Source organism: Eschrichtius robustus, chromosome 1, assembly GCF_028021215.1.
Source record: "Eschrichtius robustus isolate mEscRob2 chromosome 1, mEscRob2.pri, whole genome shotgun sequence".
Classification (NCBI taxonomy): Eukaryota; Metazoa; Chordata; class Mammalia; order Artiodactyla; family Eschrichtiidae; genus Eschrichtius; species Eschrichtius robustus.
In genome coordinates, this window is record NC_090824.1 from 20,004,468 (window position 1) to 20,024,968 (window position 20,501).

Below are 20,501 nucleotides of genomic sequence, written 5' to 3' on the forward strand. Positions count from 1 at the left end.
GCTCTGTCTTAGATTGAAACATTGTTCAGTCCCACTACTTCCTTTAAGTCTTTTCAAGTAAGCCTGATCTCTTTACTTAATAATGAAAAGTTTCCTCCCATACCTCCACCCCTCACCCATTCCCTTTTCCTCACATTGCTAGGATTTTTTTTTTTTGATTACCCCAATTATCATCTTCTATACCATAAAATTTATTTCTTTATTACAACTAATTTTTATTGTCAAACTAAAACTTAAGCTCCATAGTTCTAAGTTACTTTGCTTTTTTCCTGCTAATATAACCCAGGTGTATAAAACAGTGTCTAGAAGATAGCAGAACTCAACAAATATTACTTAATTGAATGTTGAAGAAAGAATTATGTAGGGGAATAATAGGATGCCATGTTAGATAATAACAGGGAAAGAATTCCTAGACATTTGATCTGTCAATGCTTATTGCATTACCTGAAATGTCAGTTTCTTTTTCCCCTGGCAACACATGGAAAACATTTTGAAAATTGATTTCTGCATTCCTTGCATAAATACTGCAGCTCCAGCATTTCACAAATCTTTGAATCCTGTTTTAGAGCTCCAACTGGCATAGCTGTTAATTTCTTGGTATTTACCTGTTCATTTATAAATCAAAGTAATAATTTAACTTCAAACATTGGAGAATAACCTCTTCAGGCATTTTACAATGCCAAAGGCAGGTTACTGCCTTTTTAACACCATCACCACATACAATATGAATGGAATTACAGGGAGACCACTTTCCATTCAATTACCAGTGCACCTATTGCTTGGTCTTTGAAGCGGCACTTTGCATTTTAAAAAGGTCTGTTTAGTTAAGTAACATAATTTATTTAAGAAGGTTTTAAAAATACACATGGCATCTATCTTTTCAGAAGGTAGAGCATTGCGTGTAACCGCAATTATAAACAAATCAACCAATTAAATTCCTACAACTGAAACAAAAGCAGCTTGCTTGTAAGAATTCATCAGAAAATCCATTTACATAGGCTTCACTGAAGAGGGAGAGCCATTCTGCACAAAATAAAGTGCTCTGTCTGCTTTCAAGCATTTAACACATTAATATCTCCAAAAAATGTACAAATTTGTGGTCCAAGTTCCAAACAGATATTCATAGTTGGCCACAGTTGAGGGCCTTCCGGCAGACTTAGGTGTTTTGAGATTGTTTATGAGGCAGCACTTCAAGTTTGGAAAGATCACATTGGCCTTTGTAGCATGCTGTGTGTGCAGATAGGTTTCTTGTTCAAGCTTCTGCAACAAACTATGGCAAAGCTGCCTGCAAAGTTGTTTCTAATAAGACAGCTTAAATGTGTTGCCACATAGGTATTTCTGATCTAACTTTAAAAGCTCTCTAAAGGATGTTGCATAAAGAATCAAAGAATCTGCCAGCAGTTGAGATGCAACCCCAGGAAATGTCAAAGGCAAATTTCAGCCTAATGTTCTGGTGAAACAGGGACATAACCAGAGAAGTGAAATCCATGTGTGTTGTTTCAAAGGATCCTCTCATAGCCTGGTTCTGTGCTTAAGGGAGAGACAAGTGACCAGAATCCCTGGGGTTTTCTCTTTAGTGTGAGTGTCTGCCTTGTCAGTATTCTTCCACGGACAATGATGGGTTTGTGAGCAGAACCTGCATCATAAAACTCACCCAGGGTTCTTAGCCACAGGAAATCCCCTGATGAAAGCTGAGCCAGAGGCAAACACTCACACAGGCTTTCCCCTCTCTCACAACATTAATAATTTTCCAGAAGATACTAAATTAAAACAACATTAAGTAGGGGAAAAAAAGTGACAGAATTGTCTGATCCACACACGATGTGCTCCAAAACAGGGCAGGACAGACTCAGTTACTGTGTTTTACTGATAGTGGAAAAATAAGGATTGGGGGTGGGTGGTGGATGATGTGTCAGCATTCTTCAGGTATTTTTTTCCACATCTTCATGAGGGCTATTTGACCACATGATTGGGGAGCTCCAGAAGACACCCCAGTAACTACGCTAGCTAAATTCTGGAGTGGCTAGCTAAATTCTAGAGTGGCTAGCTAAATTCAGTGTGTCGTGGCCAAAGAATATCTGGGTCTTGAATGGCAATTACCTAATGCTCATGATGATAAACTTATAGAGGAAGTCTTGGTGTAACTGCAAGATGTTATTTCCTTAAGCCTTTAATTAAGTAAAATGAAGTTACTGTTAACTGACAGCAGTGACACATATATTCCTTTGACAAACAGCTGTTAACTGCAAAGACGAAAGGATTACTGAAGAAAAAAGCAATTTTCTAATCAACTTAAAGGAAAACACATCATCCTTGAAACAACTTCCAAACATGAATTCTCATTCAATATCAAATCTCTGTTTCACTACGATAACGGCTTATTTCGAAGAATTAAACACCGTCGTTACGTGCATGGTCATTTCTTCCATGACCTGAGACTTATTCTTGTCTTTCTTCCAAGCTTACCCTGCCATTATCTGGCTTTGGACTCCACTCTGTGTGTTTATAATTGTATATAAAATAATATTATGTTTACATACATAAGATATAATATCTAGTATTATACATTATCAACTTTTTTCTTAAATGTTCATCAGAGCTTGCCAGGGATGCAGAAGGCCTTGGTTCCATCTAGATAAGGGATTTGCCAGTTGGGTTGCTTTTGGAAAGTCCTTTAAATTTCCAGTACATCAGACTTTTTGTCTGTAAAATAAAGGGACTGGGAAAGGTGAGATCTCACATTGATTCCTAACAGAATATCTTGTTATTCTGTGATCATGCCTAGTCTAAAGTTCCCTAAGAGAACAGGGTAGTTATTTGAAGATGAGTATTTGAAGATTTACACAGATCTGAGTCACCACATCATTGCTTTACACCTAGAGAGTATTAAACTTTGTTTTCACTAATGCTTTCTTATAAGAACTCTGAATGGAACATAGGAGAATCATTACTATTATGGGTTTTTTGGGGGTTTTTTTTTTAGTGAGAAAAACGAAACGCAGAGTTTAGAATTTTCAATCTCCCATCAAGTGTTCCGTGCATATACTCTGTTTCAAATATGTAAGCAACAACCCATTTTCCCTAAAAATAAGCACAAATAGCCTCTAGGATCTTCATGTATCATTTTTGAAATATACAGGATATTTTGGCCTCTTGGATACACTATCAAGTGCAGTTCACTGCCTCACCATATAGAAGCAAAATAGTTATTATTTTTTTTTAATGCACAAAAAACCCCTGTGAATCATAAAAGATGTGGGGTTTTGTCATTAAAACAATGCCAGGTATTTGTTTAACATATATATGTGTTATGTTAGGTCAATATATACATTTGAATGAGGTGTGTTATGCTGCAGTAATAAACATCAAAATCTCAGTGGTTTTTGCATGAGTCCATCAATGGAAGCTACACATTGTTCTCCAACATCTTTACTCAGAGACTCATGATGTTGGTGTAGCTTCAATATGGATTATACCTAGAATCATGAGAGAATAATGAGGGTATGGAAAAGTACACATCGGCCCTTAAATTTCTGCCAAGAAGTGATAACCACTCTTCTGCTCACATCTCATTAATCTAAACAATTCATATAACTACGCTTGAGTTCCACAGAGTTGTGTTATGTATTCAATCTGCAGGGAAAGATAAAAATACATATATAAGGTAAAGAGAAAGACAGCCTACCATAGCTATTTTCCAGAGTAAGTTGATATATTTAAAGAGATGGTAAAGATTACTGAGGTAACTAGTTATTATATACAATTTATACAATAGAGGTGTCAAATTATAAAACCAGATGTCAAACAAAAAATTAAGGAAATTCAAAAATCTGCTTCTCAACAAAAATATTGAGAACACTGGCAAAATTGTTCAAAATCAACCTTTTAAAAACTCTGGAACTCAACCAAAATCTTGTAACAATCCAAGAAGAGTTTATTTGAGAAAATTGGCTAAATCTCAATGAAAAGAGCAAGTCTTGGGACATTTTAACTTGCCACAAATCTTTCCATACTTCCCTTCAATGTATTTTTGGTATCCTTGAAAATTAACAGGCTTGCAATTACAGTATCTATAAAATCCAGCAGCCTAGCAGCTCAGCAGTCACTACAGGAAACAGACTAGGGTTGGAGCTCCTCAGAAGTCCCATGTGCAAGAGAGAATCATTATTTGACATAGCAGGAAGGTCCCTGAAAAGCTCTCTTCTCGAGGTTGTCTGTACTGACATGACTCAGTGCAAGTTCTCAGCATAAAGACTAATATTCAAGGCATTTTTCAAAAATAATCATTGGCAATTTTTAACATCACAGAAGTCTGAAGCAGCAACATCAGTTTGGGATAATAAGAGACTCACCAAAAATCTTAAAAGGACAAATTGGGGAAAAATGTGTCCATGGTGGACTTTGAAAAACTCTAATATATTTCTGAAAATTTGAAGGCCACACACATATGCGGGACTATGTACCTGCCCAGAAAATACATAAGAAGGCCCTAATGTCTCACCTTTAGCTGTTTTTGAACAAAATGTGAAGGCTAAGGAAGAGTTGCAAACTGCCTGGTCTGCCCTCAGCAAGATTCAAGGTATTTAAGGATATTTCTGTCTAACAAAAGCTAACCACTAAGATAACTCAGCAAAAATTTCAGTGGCTGCATCTGACAAATAATGCAGACTATATAAATATAGTCCAAACAAACAGACAGAAAGCAAAGGCATATCAATAAAAACAATCTATGAAGAGGTGCGTAAATCTGATTTTTAGAGATGCCACAGTATATTATTCAAAATGTCTGTTTTCATTAAAAAATTATGAGACACACAAAGAAGCAGAAAAGTATGGCCCATACACGGGAAAAGATACTGTTAATAGAAACTGTCCCTGCAGAAGCTCAGATATTGAACTTAAGCCAGACTTTAAATCAGCTATTATAAATATGTTAAAAGAACTAAAGAAAACTATGTCTAAAAAACCAAAAGTCAGTATGAGAATAAAGTCTCACAAAATAGAGAATAACCATGAACAGATAGCAATTATAAAAAAAGAAACAACTAGAAATTCTGGAAATGAAAGCTACAATAAATTAAGTGAATAACTGACTAAAGGGTTCAAAGCAAATTTTAACTGGCAGACGAAAGAATCAGTGAACTTGAAGATATGTCAATTGAGATTTTCTAGTCTGAGAAATACAAAGACAAAAAAAAAAAAAGAAAAATTGTACAGAGACTCCAGCCACAGAGCCTCTCATGGTCTCTCCACACCCCTGCCACTTTGGTTTAGCTGGATATATGGTGACCTAATTTAGAGCATACAAACCTGGGCATCCATTGGATATGTGTGGGGCAGCATGAGAGTAAGCTTCAAGCAGTGAAAGGTAAGCAGAAGCAAAGGGTGTGACTTCCAGGTCAAATCTTTGTAAAAGAAGTGGTTTCTGACTTTAAATGCTTTGAAGGAAATAACTCTGTTGCCTTTCTCAGTAACTGTAGAACAGACAATGTGTAGGCAAGATGGCATTGATCTCTTGTTCAGAACACCTTAGAGAAGGCAAGTTCAAGATAGAAGAAACCTGGGTCTTTTTGTAATTGCATCAGCTGATCAACCTACATTCTACCCACTTACTTCTGCATTCCTAAGTCAGAGAAAAATCATCTAATTGAATTGACCCACTCAATTTTTTGGTCTTCTTTATTAACTATACCCCAAACTAGTAAAATTTTTTGTCTTGGGGTTTATCCATACTCTAATGAATAGTTTGAATAGTTTGTTCAAAATTAACTCAATAAAAAATTAGACTTCTTTTACTCATCAAGGAATCTCTTATTTTATTTCCCAAGCAATCTCCTTTTTAATTCTTTTAAAATCTTTTAAAAATTAAGCATCTAACTTTACTATGAAATCGTGTCTACTCAATCTATTTTCTGCAAATGTACCTTGATAACTATGTTGTATTTTCAAGTTTTGTTAGTTTTGTTTTGGAAATTCGGATTAGCATTTCTTTCCAATGGGTTTTCTTTCATTAAATTTGGCAAATTTAAATATATTTTCAAATCATAATGGTATTAATTCTTCAGGGAAGAATTATTCAGGGAAACTCAGTGAACTTTCTCTACCAGCATTTTTGGCTTACTTTCAAAAAGTTAATTTTCTCTGCTACAAGATATAGCTTAACTAAAAATATATAGAATATATTCAGAAAGATCAGAAAATAGATTTATATCATTCCTCTACAAGTATAGGAAATATCACTTCATCTCAATTTCAAATCCTTTTATCATATCAAAATTAATTCAAATATGCCACTTATAGCATATACAAGTGTTTATACAATATTGTATTGCATGATATTATATGTGAATATTATAAGAATATATTGTTACATATATAGTGTATCTATTTATTTTAATATTTAACAAGATAATCTTATTTTTAATTATACTCTTTAATCAAAAGAAGCGAGAGATAAAACTATGCAGATTAGAGAAGACTTGATAGAATTTAAACCAAACCATTGAAGATCTGCAGTGAATAATCTTTCCTATTGCAAATATAAAAGCATTGAAAACATTTTACCAATACAAATTTTATTCATATGTTTGTTTTAATTTTTCTAATCCTAGCATTCTTGCAATATTTTCATAGCATCAGTTTTATAAACACTAATTTTGATCTATGAATAGAAAGTACCTTTATTGCTTCAAAATGTTGACCTTTCTTATATGTCTCTTCAGGGTGCCACTTTTGAGCTCTCATTCACATTGGATTTGGGTTATTATATACTAAAGCATTTTTAAGACATTACAGTCTTCATACTGACTTGCTATTTAAATAATATATTAGGAAAACTTGTCAGTGCTAAATGTCTTTTCAGACTGAAATGTGAGTTGTCTAGGGTTAAAATAAAAATATGAAATTAAATTAAAATTTAACTTTATACACAAAAGAGTAACTTTTCACTCAAAACCAATTTCATGAGTAATTTTTTTCTCAAAGCATGTCTCTATCTTTGATTAAAATGATCCACAATGTGATTAGAATCTGGTCATTAACATGGACATTTCATGATAGCTTTATGATTGACTGCAGCATGATTCTGCCAACTCTTCCCCTGAGCAAAGTCATAGGAGTATCATGAATCAAGGACAAAGAAAGAATTCCACTCTGCAGATACTTTATGAAACTTTTAAAATTGCTGATTAACTAAAAATGACCCTTAATGGTTGGTTTGTTTGCATTAAACTATCCATTCTTTAGTTTCTGGCCAATCCAAAATTGTCAGAAGATGACTGTATACTGTGGAAAGTCATCAACCTTCCTCAACCTTCATATTAAAGAGATAATTTACCTTTTAAATTCAGAGAATAAGATCTGTAGGTGCAAATTTGTATCAGATTTTTCAGTCTATAAAGATATTTCCTTCTTTCTTCTTAGAGATGTTACCAAGGTGGGGGGAAAAGTAAGAGTTATATAGACAAATAATTTAACGAAATTCCTCATACTCGTTTCTGTTTTCCTTTCTTATTGACTCAAAATAAATACTGGAATATTAAATTCTCTCAGCATTGTTAATTAAGTATTTGCTTAAACCTAGCTTAACACTGCATTTCCCAAACAACTAAGTGTAGAATCCCTATCCTCTTTGATCCTTAACATCATTATTAATATTCTCAAAACAGTGTCCCTGTATGACCTTTAGAAAAGTATTTGCTGGTATTTAAATGAATGTATAGAAGAATACTAAGGGTACCATAGATTCTACTTAGTGCTACTCATTCTCTCTCTCTCTCTCTGTATACAGAGAACATGCTTTCTTTTTAACTAGACTTATTATGGTGATCATTTCACAATACATATAAATATCAAATCATTATGATATACAACTGAAACAAATATAATGTTACATGTCAATTACACCTCAGTTAACAATAGCTTCAAACAGAAAAAAAAAAAGAAAGATTTGACAAAATGGTCAAAATATTTGCTTCAGTGTTGAGCAATAGGCTAAATTATGTTTTTGTCAACTTGGTTACACTAGGCACTAAACTTCACAAAATGCCCTTTCCTGTGTGATTCCAGGTTAGAGTTGGTCAAAATGAAGTTGTACGAGATTTGGGAGTCAAGATGAAGCAGTTGCCATGACACCCTGAAAGGTCATCTTTGTTCAGAGGTGGTGAGAAATATCTCCACTGAGAATTTGGTGGGTTCCAGTTTGTCCTCACCCATCCTAGCTTTAATTCCAGCATTCCTTGTCAACTGTTAATCCTGATGATCAGCAGCAAAACCAGGTCTTTACATAGTTGTGTGACATTGGTCACAAACATAAATGAGTATTAGTCTCCCTCAGCTACAGATGGAGATAATAAAGCCCTATTTTCCTCAAATTTTGCTTCCAATAAATAAATAACCTAATTCATATTTCCAAATTTCTAGCGCCATGATATTAAATGCATAAAAGAACACATGCATTCTACTTACAGGTGATGAAGCTGGTTTCTCCAATCCTAATTTGTCCCTAAGAGAAGAATGGAATGTGAGAGGCCAGCACTAATCTCTATGCTCCGTGACTATATACTTATTTCCGAAGCCAAAAACTAATTTCTATGTTATCCAGATCAAAACAGAGCCTCCCAAGGGACAGACTAAACTCATCATTAACTTATTTTAACCTTTATTTGTTTAGTTTCCAATTGTCAACACCAACCATGTCTGATTATATTTTTCCTGCTTATGAAAGTTGAAAAATTGTATTTATAACATATATTAATATGTATTATTATATTCATATGTGATATTATGTAATATATCACATATGAATATAATTCTATTAATATATAAAATGTAAATACACGTAGAACTCATTTGGATTTTAAAATAATTTGTTGATTTTGCAATCTCTGTATATGGTCTAAAAAATTTACCAGAATTGTTTTATTTTATTATTTTTTAAAATTAATTTTTATTAGAGTATAGGTGATTGACAACGTTGTGTTAATTTCTGCTGTGCAGCAAAGTGAATCAGTTATACATATACATATATCCACTACCAGAATTGTTTTAGTGCATAGGTAATATCCTACTGAGAAACAAATTGTTCACTACATACGTCATTTTTCATTAAGTTTAGGATTAGATTAAACCAGGGTGTCCCTGATTGTTTCATGAAAAGATTTTAGACAACCAAAAGGAGTCTATTAGCCTTACTATCACTTACTAATGGAAGATACTGGAAAATCTGAAAAGGAAGTGGAACATATATATGTCATTTAACTTCCTAATGATGCAAAAGAATATTTCTGCAGATAATTAAGAAAGTCATCATGATAGATCTTTTTCAGTTGGAATAGAAATAATCGTCTAAAGTACTAAACTTCTTGATAGAAATTTAGTAATTACATTATTTTATTCAGAAGTATTTTAACCAGTTTTGATGTTTAACATTATAAACACAAATAATTTATATCCTAATTTTGTCTTATGTGAATAATAGGTGTTTCTCTAGGGAAACTTTTGGTTTCAAGTATCACAAACCACCTCAAGACCTTAAATATAAAGAAGTCGGAGTTTAAAAAAACAAAACAAACATACACGAGTGTCTCCTAACACAGAAGACCATGAATTAAATCTGAAATTCATAAGAAAATGAATCCAGAAATTATAATGTCTTCATGGACCACAGCCATTATACTCAATCTCTCACTTAAAATCATTTTAAGAATAACATAATGCCATAAGCAACAAGGTTTTATTTTAGAAATGGATCATGAAGAAGGAAAAAATAATTATTTGAATGGGAGAAAAGGGGATAAAATGAAGTCAATGTGTGGAGGACAGTCTGGAAGAACCTTGACATTTTTGTCTAAGAATCTGATGTTCTATCTCCAAGACTGAACATGGTGCCTTGAGTTTGTATGATTTCATAGTACTTAAAGTATTTTTATGTGAATGTAATGATTCTGGTTTAAAAATGAGAACATGTACTTTGAGTAGAGAAAAACTTAACTTTTGCCAGCATAGAGGAGATATCCTGACCCTCAGACAGACTTTAACTGAGTCCTACTGCTTCAACCCAAGTTACTCATCCACTAGTAGGAGATTTATGATAATATACAAAAAGATCTGGACCCATTTTAATTTTTAAAAATTACATCTAAATCTATTTGGAAATATGTGATAGGGGAGTAGACACTTTAGCTTGATTGTAATTAGAGCCATCACATGAAGTTTTCTTACCCTTTCTAAAATCAATTTTCAATGGGACTCTTCCCACATTAAATTTTTATTATGACTGATAAAGATTATATAAAATAATGTATATATATATGTCATCCTGTACCCCTCTTAAAAAAGAGCTTAATCAAACTTAGAGCAGTTCCATTCAAATAAGTAAAAATTAGTGAGGTCTCATCTGTCTCTGGGAAATACTGACACCTGAAGTTTTATAGGCCAATTCATTCTTACCCTCAGAATTTTTTAAAGAGCTAATATCACTGGGTCTTTAAAATCAAATCACTGTTATATATGATTTCTTTTCCATCCATTTACAAATGTCATTTTTAATTCATTTTTAGATTGCACTTAATTGGGAATAAAACTCAGACCATGACTATCACAAGGGGCACATTCATTTTAAAGTTCACTTATAGAAGATTTGTTTTTAATCACAGTGATTTTTCTTTTTAATCTCCATTTACATTAGGGCTGGGAGAAATATTGAGGCCATCTAACTTTATTGATTAAGATGATGTGAACAACTAACTGACTTTCATTAATTATCTAAACTGCCTACCCAGTACCCAGAAATATGGGGATTTAATTATGGTATTTCATTGTACAAAACACCTCAATCATCTATGGTGTCTACATTATTACAGATGCATATTAGGATGATATCCTAAAACTATCATGACCCTTGTCATATATTTGTTTCAGATGCTTTTAATGTCGGGGTGAAGAACAGCTTTGAAATATGTGAATGAATAATGTGGGTGGAATGCCATAAAATGGGATAGTTTAATTAAAGCACAAGTCCAAACTACCCTAGTCCTGTGCAGTAAGATCCATTGATGGCTTCCAAGCGCTCCTAAAAGAAAGGCGAAATCCTTGATTGCCCAACTCAAAATGACCAATAGTTCTACACTCTTTCCAGCTCACCTGTCTCATCTTACACTATTTTCCACATTACTTTGAAGATTTCAGCCATATGAGTTCTTTCAGTTCTGAATTTCTCCAAGCTCTTAACCAACATAAATTATTCACAAATAATTTTTCCCTTTGACAAGAAGTACTTCCCTCTTCTTGCACATTCCTCCACAACTTCCCTTTAGCTTGGATAACTCTTATGTCTACTGCATAGCAGTTAACTCGCAGTCATACTTCCTCAGATTAGACTAGATGGCTTCCCTTATATGCTTCTATATCTCCAGCAAATGATCCCATGGCAACAACATCTTAACAGAAACATGGACTTGGATTTTTCTAAGTTTTGATTATCAATCTTCTGGAAGTCATTTTTATAGAAGTAGATGAGTGTATACCTTTCTATTTCTGATATAACTAATTACCACAAACCCAGTGTCTTAAAACAACACAGATTCATCAGCTCTAGAAGTCATAAGTGTGAAATGAGTCTTACAAGGCTAAAGTCAGGGTGTCAGCATAACTGCTTTCCTACTGGAAGCTATAAAAGATAATCTATTACTTGTCTTTTCCAGCTTCTAGAGGCTGCCTGCATCAGTTGGCTTGTGGTTGTAGCATTCCAAACTCTGCTTTTCTCCTTACATCACCTTCCCTGACTCTAGCTCTTACTGACTCTCTCTTATAAAAATCTTAGCGATTACAATAGGCCCACCTGGATAGTACACTATAATCTTCCAATCACAAGATCTTTAACTTAATCACCTCTGAAAAATCCATTTCGCCATGTGAAAGAACAGATTCACATGCCACAGGGATTAGAACCTAACAGACCTCTTTGGAGGAGGTGGTACATTATTCTACCTAACACAATGAAACTATTTTAAAAGAAGTGATCATTCTGTGTTTTGCAGAAATTAGCAAAATTCATTTCATTGACTCTTTTAACACTCTTTCCTAAATCTTCACTACATGCAAGGAAATATAGGAAAAAAGATGTGTCAATGACAAAACAACACTAGAATCTCAAGACAACTACGTAGTAAGATAATAATTTTCTAATGTGTATAGCATTTCCTGAAAATTATGGGTACAAATAACATATAACTTAGTTTTTACACTAATGAAATTTAATCTGTATATTTCAGCTTTATTCTAACTAATGTTAGAAATAACAAACAATCAATTATGAGTTAAATGAACTCAATCAATTCCATATTATTCTCTTTAATTCACTCTGCAGAGGATTTAATCCCTGGGAACCTACCTAACATCACAAGTTTGTATCTTTCCACATTACCCTGCTTGTTTCTCAAATTTCATCATCTCTTTATGCTGAATACTGAAATTTATTCATCTTGTTCTGGCTCCTCAGTTCTGTGGGCCAGGATTCTTTGTATCTGCAAACTTTCAGTGTTATATCCACATCCATTTGGGAAACACATATAGAGGCATAATAAGTTAACAAACAATTGAAACTAGTGAAAATGAGAAAATTGTGACAAAGATTTTAGAAAAAGACGGTTTCTCCACAGCTATGCAGTCTTTCTAAAATAGTTGTATGTGTGTTAATAGTGACGGCTTTCACATTTATCTTAGCAGAAGAATATTTTCTTAATATCATATTTTACATGAGAGCCAAAGGTATGAAACAGATAGGAATGAAACCATTTTGCTCTTTCTCCCTAGAATTTCTGGGGCTCAGAGTAGCAAATTAACCATCAAACCTCATTCCCTCCCCCAACATACATACTGGATAAAAGAGATTTCAGGATAAACAAGCACCTGCTTGAATTCCAGCTTTGTAAACTACAAAGCTAGAACTGATAGCCAGCCATTGACCCTGGAGAATATTACCTAATTCCACTCAGCTTCAATTTTATCATGTAAAATGATGCAATTCATCTAACTTTACAGAATTATTTTAAATGAGATAATGTAAGTAGTGCACCGAGCCTGTGCCTGACACGTTTTAAGGTCTCAAAAAAATCTTTTTCCTCACCAAATTCTTCAGAAAAATAGTTCTTTTCTGTTTTTTAGCCATTTCTATCATTTAGCGATTTTTGGAGTGATAAAGAACAAACAAATCTTATTTTGGTACCCCGTGTTTCATAGGAAGAAAATTAAGATGAAGATTCCTGATGAAAATATTTTATAAATATGAGCCTCAAACCAAAAGTACATGTATATTACTTTTGTACTAACATGTATAGGTTAATACAGCACATTTTAGAAACTAGAAACTCCCCACAATGAATAGTCTCTGAGTTGCTTTTCAATAGGTTTTGCTTATATGTTAAGATGAACAAGAAGTTAAATTGCCATTGAAGCACAGAGAAGTCTGTCTTTGTTTGCAGCCTGCTTCTTCTGCCAATCTCCAAAAGAAAAAAGCATGGGTATCAATTGCTGTTGGTGCCACAAAACAGGGAGTTCTCTTTTGGGAAGAGGAATAAAGAACAAACTCCTTCTCTAATTGAATGAGTCAGCCCGCTTTGATTCAGGACCCTCTTGTCAATGAGCAGACGTATAATATTATATTTTATGCTCAAAGATTGAAAAAGTGGAATATAAATAAATAATAAATATTTAGGCCCAAGATTCAAAGAAAGTGAAAAAAAAGACATTTTGTTTGAATGAACTGACTGTATCCAAATATTTTTTTAATTTCAAATTATAGAGGATAAAGATATCTCCTTAAAATTTGGCCTCCAAGTAGGCAGTGGTGATATAGCTGTCAATAACCTTGCTTATTTACATAACATAGTGTAGCATCATGTTTGAATTTTAAAACGTCTGGGTTTTAAACCTGTGTATTTCCCCATACCCAAGTGCTCATAATTAAAAGGAAGCACAAGCTTAGGCAGTTTTATTTCACTCTCTTTATATTTTGTTGCTAAATTACACACTAATAACTATATCTGATGTAGTAACATTAAACTGCTTTTTTGGTAACAAAATGCAGTCCCTTGAGGAATAGTTCTACTAAGTTTCACAATCAGTTACTATAAGTAATTTTTTCTTGTTATGTTATTTTAAATGCCTAATTTTATAAAATAATGAACATTTAAAATAGTTCCTGTTTACTTCGTTTTCATTTCATTGCAGTTTTTACAAAATTAACTGAGGTTCACCCTGTACATCTTCCCATTCTCACCATGGACATAATTGTGAAGCAAAAGATTTGGCAGGATGGGAGTAAGAGCTGAATGGCTTAGGCATTCAAGGTGATTTTGAGGCACCATGTCTCCAAAGAAACTGAGGGATGAATGAGCTGAAAAGGGAGAAAAACTTTGAGTTGTTTATGAATGATGTGATGAAATTTCAGTAAAAATTGTAAATTGTAAAATACGTGTCTCATCTCCTTATTAAAATAGCCATGACTTATTGATGAGATAGGTACTTGATCTGATTGATTGTTGTGATGTGTAGAACAGTGGTGTTCTGCTTTAAAATGAGTGAATATTACAACAGTGATCCTGAGAAGTTCTGCTACTCTCAAATTCTGCTATTCAAAGTAACAAGCTAGATTCACTTTGCTGCACAGTAGAAATTAACACAACATTGTAAAGCAACTATACTCCAATAAAAAGTAAAAAAAAAAAAAAAAAAAAAGAAAGAAAAAGAAAAAATCCAAAGCAACAAGCTAATACCTAACTGTACAGTGTGAAGATTTTCTAATTTTCCATAGTTTGTTTTTTGTTTTTTTCTCCTGTACTATTGGAGTCAGTAAAGTGGTTGGGAGAAGATTAAAATATATGAAGAAAAAATTATGTTAACAGAATTCTTAGACCCCCTACACATTATAAAAACAAGGAGTGTTTCCCACAAACAAAAACAAACAAACAAAAGCTAAAACCTAACAGTGTCTTAAACAAGTAAATACTTTATTCAGCCATTTAAGAATTCTAGTGACAGTAACCCAGGGTTAGTTCAAAGGTTCAAAGATGTTAATTAAGAAAGAGATTTTTTTTTTTTTTTTTTTATCTTTGAGCTCCACTATCTCTAGAACATGGTTTTCATCCTCCTCTTTGCAAGATGATTTTCACCTCCAGGCATTGTTTCCACATTCTGAGCAGAAATAAGGGCAAAAATCCCAAGTGATATGCCAACTGAGCCTTTTTCATAAATGAAATATTCCCAGAAGCCTTCCCAAGAGGCTTTGGCTTACATTTTACTAGCCAGAATTCATAACATGTCCACATCTAGATGCTAAAGAATCTGGAAAGTGAGTGACTTGACTTTTCAGGCGCTATAGAAGAAAAGAGAGCTTAAGTAATGGCTTATAATGAAACCAATCCTTAGGATAAGTCACAAATAGCATTACATTAATACTAAAAACAGGACTATATGGTAGTACTATTACATTAATTTACAGATTGTAAGACTGAAAATCAGAGAAATTAAGGAAAGTTCTCAAATTCATGAGCTTGAATAGCAGAGCTAAGAATCAAGCCCAAGTTTGTCCTATACCAAAAATGAAAGCTTGTATGTACTTTTAGAAAATACATAAATAACATTTTATTAGAATATAAATAAGGCATGTGAGTTTAATCAAATCTATGCTATAAACACTATATTAAATGGATATACTAAAATTGTTCTTGCATTTCTCACACCCACATACAGATAGAGAGAGAGAGAGAGAATCTACATAGATATCTCTTATTATTTTGTAACAAAGCAGGTGCAAGTTTTTGAACACACATATTACAGAATACATATGGTAATATTGAAAAAAGGGAGTGAATTTTATTTTCAGTTTCACCAGGTGGTCAGCCTTTCATGTTTGCCCTAATTTAAGTCTAGAAGACAGATTATTGCAGAAAAGATAATGGTCTTATTGAAAACTCATGTCTGAGTCTTAAGACAGAAAATTTCTCATGAAATTCTGTCAACTAGACAAAGTGACATTTTAGGTATATTATCTTTCTCTGTAAAGCTTTTCAAACCACTTAGACTCTCTTTGCCAATTGAAAACATCCCCTCTTAAGCTTCAAAAAATGGTGATGAACTTCAAAACCAAAAATGTAACACATCCTAAATGGCCTATAATTTCTCTATAGCATCTATATGGAGAAAAGAAGATTTTTTAAAATTATAGAATAGGTTAAAAAGTTATGATTGTTTCACTTTCCCATGATTTATTTTACAAAAATAATGTATCAAAAATATTGCATTATACATGAAGCATTTTTATAAATTCATCTTAAAAGCCTATGTAGACAGCATTTCCCCCTAAAATATTTAGCATACATATGCAAAAATCATTGAATAAGAAATTCATTTCTTATGGCCATATAAAATATTTCCTGAGGAGGTGGACCTAGACAGCAGAATAGGATGACACTGAACTCACCTCCTGCCATGAACACATTAAAATTACAACTGTTACAGAGCAGCTTCCTATGATAATGACCTAAGGATAAGTAGAAAAGACTTCCCACAACTAAAGACATAAAGAAGGAATCACAACAAGATGGGTAGAGGGTCAGAGGTGTGATAAATTCAGGACCCACACCCTCAGGTCGGTGACCCACAAACAGGTAGAATATCACCACCATAGAAGGTCTACCCAAGGAGCAAGGAGTCAGAGCCCCATAGTAGAGTCTCCAACCTGGGAGTCCTGCACTAGAAAGACAAGCCACTGTTTGAAAAACAGTGGGTCTTATGTTGGAGAGAGCCAGAGGGCTAAAGGAAACAGGGACTCTGCTCTTAAAGTGCAAATTCTCATACTCTCCGAGTCTAAGCACAAAGGCAGTAGTTTGAAAGGAGCCTGGGTCAGACTCACTTGCTGGTCTTGGAAAGCCTCCTGGGGATGGAGAGGCTGGCAACAGCCTTTTTGGGGAACTTGCTCTACCACGATAACATTGGCACTGGCAAGCACTGTTTTGGAATCCTAGCTCTAGCCTGTTAGTGCCAGGGATCTGACCCTGCTCACCAGCAGACTGCACCAACCCCAGCCTCCCCAGCCCTGGAGAAAATGGTTTGAGGACCCAGTCCCACTTTCCAGTGGGCCCACAGCCATCACAGGGAGACAAGGCCTTGCAGCCAATGGTTCGGTGGCTACCCTGCCTACCAATGCACCTCAGTAGTTGGCCCACCACAATAGAAGGGCATGTGCAGACCACATGGAGAATAGCCCTAGGGCATATAGCGCTGGTGACCAGAGGGGAACATGCTACTGGGCCTCATAATGATCTTCTGAAAAGATGAACTTGTTTATATCAATATTTAAAGTCACTCATAAATTTTATTTTTCTCCAGGACAAAATTTTAAATCCTTCTCCTGGGATATACATATTTTCTGATCTTACCTCTTTCATATTCACCTGCTTCTCAATTTTTGTTTTATGTGAATTTATAGATAAATAGATTTTCACATTCAAATTTGTATTTATTTCCATGTCACCAACCAATTTTACCATGTTTATTATGATTTATTTTACTGTCATTTCTGAAGTTTATAGAACACCCTTTCATCAGAGTCACACATCCAGGAGAGCTAAACGTTGAAAACTCCTAATCACACTCTTTCTTGGCAATAGTTTTCAATCTGTATTGAAATCAATCTCTATTTTACTACAATTGCTATAATATAATCATATAATAACTGTTAGGATATTCTATACATACACATATACACACTCACAAAAACATGTACACATATAGACACTATTCAAAAAGTATAATCTTCATTATCATTTTCCTCTTCTGTCAAATTTTAATGATAAATTTCTACCATTAGATAGAATTTACCATTTTTTAAACATTTCAAATTTATTTGGTTCATTTTACCTACATTCGTTAAAGTAGGACTCTTTGAGGTCATATGTACTATTTGTAATCCTATTATATTTCCTTCTTTTGAAATACCACCTACTGTTGATTTTTTCTTGGCAATAACTCCACTTTTTCTTTACTGGACAGATTTTATGTATATTTTTCTTACCAAGCCAAATTTTTCTTAAAAACGTTTCTTCCAGGTTATTGATTCTTTTTCCAAATACATTCTTATTAGCTTACTTACTTGTCCTTCAGATAAGCTATAAATCATAAACATATTTCCTGTTCCTTATTACTACCTAATTATCTTTTAATTTCTTTCTCCTCCAAAATCTAACTGGATAGAAGGATATGATGAGTATGTATTCTTTCAAAGTTATTAAAATATTTCCATATATATTTCATATTTCTTCAGTACTATCTAGTTGTTTTAGAAAAAAGTGAAATAAGCCTGCTATTATATAGCTATTAGCAAAAGCTTTATAGCATTCTGAATATATAATTTAACAGGGCAATTCTTTCAGGTAGATAGGTCATGCTTTCAATAAATTCTTTATCTATTTGCATGAGGTATATCACCTAATACCACTATGTATGAATCCACCTAAATATATTGTTTTCTTGCTTTAAGAGGTTCTGTAAGTGGAAGACACAATGCTGAATTTGAAAGGCTTTTCGTGCTTTAATATGCAGATTTTTCACATACTATTTTCTCAAAATTTTATATTAGAATAACTTGCCATTGGCAAAGTTCATTCTATTAAAGACTAATAAGGTAATAAGTAGAAATCCAGAGGCCCCAGTCACAAAATTACTTAAAACCTGAGGGACAATTACACTGAGTATCAAAGTAATAAAGATAATGTTAGCATTTAAAATATCCTTCAAAGAAGTAATAAAGTGTTGTTTCTGCCTATAATCTCTGAATCCATTACTTCTAAGAAGTATTCCCATCAACATCACAGACCCATGGTTATCTGAGACCCACCAATTTAGCATACTTTTTAAATTGAATTTGTTATGCCCTTCAGATAGATCTCATCATGGTGACATGCACAATTAGGAGGAAACCGGACAGAGAGACAGAGAGAGAAGGAGAGAGAGAGAAAGAGGGAGTTGACCACCACTTTAAAACTCCTACTGACTTGGCCTAAAGAAAAGAGAAAAATGCTTTTTATCATATACAAGCGTCATGTTAACTGTGTCAATTTTTGCTACCAAGATAAAAGTAAAGCTCATACTTAGCACCACCAATTTTTCAATATTTATCTTTTTATTTTTCTCAAATTACTTATCCTCCAGTGACCTGGAAATCAAAATTTCAAATAACCTTACCATTTAAAAATAATTCACCAATGTTTGCATTAATCTACGTAATACAATACTGATCAATTTTTAAAATATATCCTGTGCCTCAACCACAAGCAGACACTAAAACAAGCAAGCTAGACATAGTGCAGGATTCAAACATACTTACACACAGAATAGTTTTTCTTTTCTGTACTCTCTTTAATGAATCTCTATTCACTATTAGGGAACATTCTTTTATTTATTGCCTGGATGTTAAGGAATTCATCATTGGCCTGAAACTATTTCTTTGTTTACTGATTGATTTCTTTGTGAGTTTGCTTAATGCAAAAGTAATATCTCAACTTATTTAAGAGGAGATTTACAGTACTTCATCAATTCAAAGACACAATTTTCCCTACATATTAACATCTCCGTAATTGGTATATGTCTTACAATTGATGGCATTGCTATAATTTAATTGGCTATGATTTAGGATTTTGCTTGTATTTTTTTTCTTTCTTTCCTTTATTCTTAGTGATACGTAGAATAATGGTGCATCCTGTGATTAATAGCATCTCATATTTGATGAAACATGGTGTTTAATCCAAAAAATGTAATGTTGGAATAATTTTATTTTATGTATCAGAGGAAGAAAATCATATATGGGCTGACAAGATGGTCAAGATCTTCCTGACACACACACTTTCTACCTCTGCTGTTAAAAATACTGGGTCCAGCCTTTAGCCTCCAATGTAGCCAAATATAGAAAATAAGATACTGCCATATAGGTGATTTACAGAAGTATTCAACCGACTGCCAAGCAGAAATGGCTCTCCTCAAGGTTAACTAAGATGAATATCTTGCCAGTTCTCTGTTCTTGATTCACTCAACTTCACAGCGGAATTTATCAGAGTTGACCACATAATTCTTGAAATATTTTCTACATATAGCTTATATAATGAAAGTATACAACATACTCCTGGTATTTTTCTTATATTACTACTCTCTCTTTCTCAGCCTCCTTTGAAGAATAAAGTTGAGTTTCGCAGTCCCTAATTAATTGATTGCTCTTAACTGTCTTCTATGTACTACCTATATTGTCTATATGCCTTACCTAGATGATCGTTAATAAGACTTACAAATCTGTATTTGTACAGTTGGTATAACTTCCTTATAAAAAAGCATAGGAAAATGTTGTAGAATTGTTAAGCTACAAGGAAAACCTTAGTAAATTTCTGAAAAATATGCATATGTTTACACAAAAAATCCCTATTAAATAAACATTTAAGAAGATGAGTATTTGG